Source organism: Echinops telfairi, unplaced genomic scaffold (assembly GCF_000313985.2).
Source record: "Echinops telfairi isolate 266 unplaced genomic scaffold, ASM31398v2 ScPeMD7_443;HRSCAF=831, whole genome shotgun sequence".
Classification (NCBI taxonomy): Eukaryota; Metazoa; Chordata; class Mammalia; order Afrosoricida; family Tenrecidae; genus Echinops; species Echinops telfairi.
The window spans coordinates 81,938,141-81,945,824 of NW_022104341.1; the positions used below are offsets into that span (position 1 = coordinate 81,938,141).

At 43.2% G+C, this 7,684-nt stretch overlaps 1 pseudogene; it reads right to left on the reverse strand.

The window, feature by feature from the left end:
- Window positions 1-2,698: 2,698 nt before the first annotated feature.
- Window positions 2,699-3,081, reverse strand: LOC101641069 (annotated as a pseudogene).
- Between the last annotated feature and the right edge of the window lie 4,603 nt (window positions 3,082-7,684).

The window sequence follows — 7,684 nt, forward strand, 5'->3', positions numbered from 1 at the left end:
GTTAAAAGTCAACCCATTCTTTTTTGGTACAGTGACTCTGCATTCCTTTTTTTTTTTTAAGACCCTTCTTCAAAGAACCTAACCTCTTGCTTTGTTTCCCAAGACACTTCTCCGACTCTGCATTCCTTCCATCTTCTTTTGATGCTTCTTGCATCATCTGACATCTTGCCCATAGAATCCTTCAATATTACAACTCAAGGCTTGTATTTTTTCTTCAATTCTTTCAGCTTGTTATGTCCTGAGAGTATTTTTCCTTTTTGGCTTCTAACTCCAGACTTTTGCACATTTCATTATAATAGTTTACTTTGTCTTCTCAAGCTGCCTTTAAAATTTTTCTGTTCAGCTTTTTTCACTATGTCTTCAGTTTGCTTTAGCTACTCTCCATTCAAGAGCAAGTTTCTGAGTCTCTTCTGACGTACACGTTGGTCTTTGTTACCTGTCATTTTGCTTTCTTTGTGTGTGATGCTCTTGATGTCACTCCACAATTGGGCTGATCTGTCATTAGCATCAGTGCATTGAATCTGTTCTTGAGATGTTCTCTAAATTCAGGTGGCATATACTTAAGGTCTTGTCTTCGCTTTCCTGAACTTGTTTTAATTTTTTTTTAGGTTCACCCTCAACTTATCGATGAGCAACTGTTGGGCCTTGTTTTGGCTGATGATAGTGAGCTTCTCCATGACTCTTCCTGTAGATGTAGTCAATTTGATTCCTATGTATTCTGAAGAAGTCCATGTGTATAGTTACCATTTATATTGTTAAAAAAAGGTATTTGCAAAAAACATTTTTTGAAAAAAAGGTATTTGCAAAAAACATTTTTTGAAAAAAAGGTATTTGCAATGAAGAAATCATTGGTCTTGCAAATTGATAACATTCCATCTCTGACATTGTTTCTATCACCATGGCCATATTTTTCTGTGGGATATAAAAAGACTTTCCCACAGCTTTGTCTTCCCCAAAGATATGCCAAACATTAGGGGCTGTTTGCCAGCATAAGGTGGGAGGTCAGATGCTTAGAGATATTCTCCCAGTAGGCATTCAGCCACCCAGAGCAATCAGACACTATTGTTTATTCCCACCATAGGTGGGGCTCACTCCCTGCTGTTAGGGACAGTGGATTGCTTCCCTGAAAGTTTAGACTAAATCAAGTGTCTAGCTCAGGGGCAATCAAGGTTAGGCTGCCATCATGAATCTAGGGTCCACATGTACACCCTTAATCCCTCTTCTTCCTATAGCGTGTACATTCCTAGATTGTCCCCCTCCCATTACTGTATTACCTATAATAAAACCCCTTCCTGTGACGTATGTCTTTACTAATTAGGGGACTTGCATGCCCCCAAAAGATACATAAGCCTTGGTTAGTAATAAATCTCTCTCGCTCCTGCCATTCCCACCTTCCACATCCGCACTTGGACCACCAAGCAGGGCTGAGGTGAGCATGCTACCATGAAATGTGTCTGACTTCTTTATTTCACTCTCTCCTCTACCTCTCTTGTTCTCTAGGACTTTACTATCATCACATATTTATCGCTGTACAATTGCGCCTGCCAAGCCTATGGTGATTTGTTAGGGGCTGGCTCCCCTGATATTTTTCGACTACAGTTCTTTTGTCTTTTTTCTAACTTTTCCCTTCCCATCACCAGTAATTACGAATGCATCTCAACTGCTTGTTTGATCAATTTTATACTGAAGAAGTTGGTAGAACTCTTCCATTTCTTCACCATTGCATAATGGTTGGTATGTAAATTTGAATGATGGTTCTATTAACTGGCTTTCCATATAGGCATATCTATCTACCTATCACATACAGCATTATACTTCAAGATAGAACTTGAAATGTTCTTTTTGATGATAAATGTGACACCATTCCTCTTGAATTTGTCATCCCTGGCACAGTAAATCTTTGATTATCTGATTCAAAATAGCCCATAACAGTCCATTTCATTAGGCTCATTAATGCCTAGGACAGCAATATATTTTTGTGTTCCATTTCATTTTTGACAACTTCCAGTTTTTCTGGATTCATACTTTCTGCCTTCTGATTATTAATGGATGTTTGCAGCTGTGTCTTCTCATTTTGAGTCATGCCCTATCAGCAAAGGAAAGGCCTAGAAGCTCTGCCCCATCCACCTCAAGATCCACTCTACTTTGAGTAGGCATTTCTTCCTCAGTTGCATTGTAAATGCCTGCCCACCCGTGGGGCTTAAATTCCAGCACTCTATAACATGTACTAATCTATGGCTATCCGTAAGGTTTTCAGTGGCTAATTCTTTGGAAGTCAACAGTCCATTCCTTCTTCATAGTCTGTTCTTAGCCTGGAAGTTCTGCTGAAACTTGCCCACCTTGAGTGACCCTGCTTGTGTTGGAAACATTGGTGCCATAGTTTCTAGCATCACAGTAACATGCAAGCCACCACATATAACAAACTGACAGATGAGTGGGGTGAGTGCATTAGATGCTTCAGAATGTAAATTAGCATAGAGTATTTGCCTTGTAGGTGTTATTGATAGAAGTAAACAGGGCTTACAAAAGATATTTTTGTTATAATTGGGGATTTTTGTTTTGTTTTGTTTTGAACCTTTAATGAGAAAAAAATATATATGCTGTCAAGCTCAAGGACACTCTTATGTTGCGCGTGTCACTGGGTCGAGGGTCGTGGATGCACACGACAGGCAGGCAGCCAACATACAGAGCTACAAGGTCACAGAATGGAATCGGTGCCTGGCCGGCTTGTCTCCGTTTCCTCATCGTTCAACAGCATGTTGGGGGTTCCGCGTCTAATGGGGAAGAGCCTTCCGGACTCCGAGCACTGCAGGGTGCCCTCTAACACGTCCACCTCCAGCAGCACGTGGTGCATCTTCCTCAGACATTCTGCATCCCGCCCGTATCCCTCCCCGGCGCGCTGGGGACCTCGGTCAGATGCGAGGTTTCGGCCGCCCCCAGAAGCGCCGACCACTCCACCTTGGGGATCATCGGTCCCTGGAGTCGTGATTGAACTCCACGGGATTGATGCGGACCTCGGAAGCCACGGGGCCCCACGCCCCGCACGTGGGAACTCAGCAGGTTGTGGGTGAGCAGCTTCATGTTGCTAGTATGCACGCCAGCTGACCGGACCCGGAAGCTGGGGATATTTTTTATAAAAATTAATTTTTGTTGAAACCCTGCACAAAATTTATATAGACAGTTATTTTGCTGTCACCGACTTTGACAGTGTCAGATGGACCAGCCCACACCCCATGTACTTCCCTAGTGATGCCACTGGGTGTTGGAGAAAGAGCAACTGTGGGAAACTGACGCTGAGGGAGATGTGACCAGGACTGCATTCCCTAACATACGACAGGAACCTGGAAAGCTAATATTCCACGGTACGAAAGACACCACTTTGGTAAATTAGAGATGAAGTCCAAACACATTATCCTGCTTTAAATGTCATTCCCACAGATTCTCCCCTAACAGCTATGCTGCCTAAAATGAAGCACATGGTTGACTCTGTCTCCCTGCAGAAGCAGACATCCTCTGATTATCTCCTTCTGCAGAGGCACCCATGCCCCTCATTGTCTTCCCCCAATGTCGGTATTAGGTTTCCTCACCTGTGAGCTCAGGGATTTTACTGTGATTACCATCCCCCTGTGACGTATGTCACTCAGAATATGCATGACTCCTGGCTACCCATAAAAGCCAGATAATAATAAAGACCCCCTCCCCCTCTCTTCCCAGACCTCCACATGGACCACCAAGAGGGGCTGAGGTGAGCATGCTACCATGAAATGTGTCTGACTCCTTTATTTCACTCTCTCTCCTATCTCTCTTATTCTTTATAACTTTACTATAATCTTTATATACTATCACCGTACAATTGCGCTTACGGACCGTGATATTGTCAGGGGCTGGTTACCCTGACAAAGCAACCAAGTGCACGCTCTGGGGACCTCTCCTAGGTGCTTAAAACTGTGTGGAGGACTCAAAGACCTCCAAGCCAGCTGAGGGGCCAGGGAGGACTAGGAGCTGGCATTTGAGACTTAAAAGAGTTAGGCAAAAGGGAGGTGGCATGGCCTTATAGATATAGGAAGTTGCAAAGAGGAAGATCTTCAGGTAAAGAAAAACGAGACCAGACCTTAGAAAGCCTTGTAGGTAAAGGTGAATTTACAGTGAAGCTAACACAGCGTAAGTTTCTGGACTTGTCTCTTGCACAGGTTCAAGACCAGGGCTCTGAGAAAGCAGACATATCTGACCTCCTTTGGCGCAGTAGAGAGGAGAATCCATATCCACACCAGTTCAAGGCCAGTTGCCACAAGGCAGAGGTCAGACATGCTTCTACCTTCCATCTCTCTTTACTTATTCTGATACCAACTGTTCTTCCCACGACACTCTGCTTTTCTGCTGGATTCCATAATTTGTTGCAATGACCACAAAGAACTCAAAGGCAACACTCACAATTTGGGCAGTTTGTTAGGCCCCCTGGTGGCATAGTGGGTTACGTGTTGGGCTGCTAACTACAGAGTCAGCAGTTTGAAACCACCAGCCACTTTTGGGGAGAAAGATGAGGCTTCTACTCCCCCAAAGAGTTACAGTCTCTGGGTTCTTGCAGTTCCACCCTATCCTACAGAGTCACTATGAGCCAGAATTCTCTTAATGGCGCTGAGTAGGTAGGTATTAGGAAAATTAACAGGTTACCACAAGTCAGGATAATAAAACATTAAGGATACAGCCTTTGGTCCACTGCAGTGTCTCCCCTCAACCAGCAGCCATGTCTCTCTATGGTCCTCAGACTCTCAGACACATAGTCCTTTGGCCCCTTCCTCCATCCATGGGCTAGGAAGTCCACCCACTGCGCTGCTTTACCGTCTTAGAGTGTCAGCACTGCTCTTCTGTCCTATCTCAGTCTCCTGGCCTTGCCCTCTGAGCTCTGTGTGGCATGACACCAGCTGCCTCTTCCACATTAGGGATTTCTAGTGTGCTCCAGTGATGCCTCTTCTTCCCTGATGATCCTAGAAATTCTCTCTGCTCCTGCTTCTGAGCTGGCTCTCTCATACCCAGGGGAATGGCAACCAACGCTGCCCACTTCCTTCTAGTAGGGTTTCACATAGTCCCTATTCACGCAGTCCCACCCAGTCATTTGGTGGGAATTACTGAGACATGGATAGAAGAGCCATATTAAAAAATTTCATTTTCTATAGCCTTCTATATTGTATAAATGTTAAGCTCCACAGAACTTGATTTTCTCAGGAGGGAGTCGGTGGTTATGTTTGAGCCTGTTGGTGCAGTCACTGTTTCAATTCATCCTGCTGAGGGTCACTGTCCCTCTGTTTTATCAAGCATCATGTCCTTTTCCAGGGACAGGTCTTTCCTGATAACATATCCAAAGTACTTGAGAAAAAGTCTCACCATGCTTGCTTGTAAGGAGCATTCCGGCCGTACTTCTTCCAAGACAGATCTGTGACACTTTCAATATTCTTCCAAGACAGTCCGTGATACTTTCAATATTCCTCACCAGCACTGTAATTCAAACAAATCAACTCATTTTAAAACTTTCTTTATGCATTGTATAACTGTTGTATGCATATGAGATGATGGAAAATAACAGGCCTTGGGTCAGATGGACATTAGTCCTCAAAGTGACCTTTTGCTCTCCAACACTGTAAAGAGGTCTTGTGCAGCAGATTTAACCAATACAATGTGTTCTTTGATCTCTTGACTGCTGCTTTCATGCTCATTGATTGTATATTCAAGCAAGATGAGGTCCTTGACAACTTCAATCTTTCCCGTTGTGAGGATTAAATTTTTTTTCTTTCTTTCCATTAAGTTCTAACCCATACTGAAGCCTGCAATCATCTATCGTTAGCAAATGCTTCAATCTTCCTCACTTTCCAAAAACAAGATTGTGTCATCTGTGTATTAAAGGCTGTTACTAAATCTTCCTCCAACCTGATGCCACATTCTTCTTCATATAATCCAGCTTCTCTGGTTATTTGCTCAGTGTACACACTAAACATGATGAGAGGATACAACCCTGACACACACACACACCTTTCCTGATTTTAAACCATGAAACATCCCCTTGTTCTGTTTGTACTGTTGCCTCTTACTCCATGTACTCGTTCCACATGAGCAAAATTAAATGTTCTGGAATTCTCTTATTCTCAAGGCTATCCATAGTTTGTTATAGTCCACGCAGTAGAATGCTGTTGCATAGTCAATAAAACACAAGTCAATATCATTTTGATATTATCTGCTTTCAGCCAAAATCCACCTGACATCAGCAATAACCCTTGTTCCATGTTGTATTAGTCTAGGTACTTTAGAGAAACAAATCCACAGCAACTCATGTATAAGAGGTTTATGTAAAGAAAATGTGCATCACGAAAACAACCCAACCCAATGCTGCCCAAGCCCACAAGTCCAACAGTAACCCATTAACCCAACACCAGTCCACAGAGTCCTCCACCTCACAAAACAGAGGCAATGATGCCGACTGCAGGAGGAAAGCTGAGTCAGTGAACGTGTAAGCATCTCAGCAATAGCAGTGGTCTCCACACGGCTGCTCCAGCACCCAGGGCTGCATCGGGATAGGTCCATGTAGCTTCTCCTTGGCATGTCTTGTAGGAAGTCATTCTTGCAAGCTGAAGCAGGGAACTGCTAAGGCAGCTACACCCTGGTGCGAACATCACAAAGCAAGAGACCCGAGAGCTAGAAAGGCGAGGCTCACCACCCATTTATCCCTCGGCCTTTCAGTTAGCCCCACATGTGATTATCGGCCAGGTGGGCACAATTAACTAACTCACATGTCTTCTGAATTCACCCTGAATTTCGGGCAGCTCCTTGTCAATGTACTGCTACAACTATTGCTGGATGATCTTCAGCAACATTTTTCTTGCATATGATAGTAATGATATTGTTCTGTAATTTACACAGTCTGTCGGGTCACTTCCCTTTGGAATGGGCACAAATATGAATCTCCTCCATTCTGCTCCACTCAGCCCCTGGTAACCACTGATCTTTTGTCTTGACATATTTACCTACTCAAGGTATTTCACATACAATTATACAGTAATTGGTTTTTTGTGTATTTTTTATTTCTTTTTTTAAAGTTTTGGGAGTTGGGTGAAGGTTTACAAAGCAGATCAGGGTTTTGTTTGACAACTCATACACAATTTGTGTCACCTTATGGATTACATTCCCCATAATGCAGCATCACCTATCCCACTTCCTCCTGTTTCTGGTTTCCATGCCTTCTTTCCTAACCCTTCTGAAGTTTGGCTGTAGGTAAATGCTGCCCTTTGGATCTCGAATGATTAATGTAAGGTGTGCATACCTCCATAGGTCATTGTTTACCTTATAAACTTGTCTTATTGTTCAGCTGACAATTGAGCCATGGAGGTGAGTTTATTTCCAGATTTGAAGGGTAACTAAGGACCATAGTAGTCTCAGGGGCTCCACTGGTCTCTATTTGACCACTAAGCCCTTGTTTTGTTTCTAAGGGGAGGGTTGATGATTTTGAGCTTTATTTTCTATTTTTCTCTCATTTTATCCAGTACCTTCTAATATGATCCCTTTGAGAGCAGTTGGTTGTGGTAGCTGGGCACCCTTTAGTCTTCTGGTCTCATGTTTAACTTACTTTATTAGCATCATGTTTCAAAATTATTGCAATGGCATGTGTCAGAACTTTCTTTTTATAGTTGAATAATAC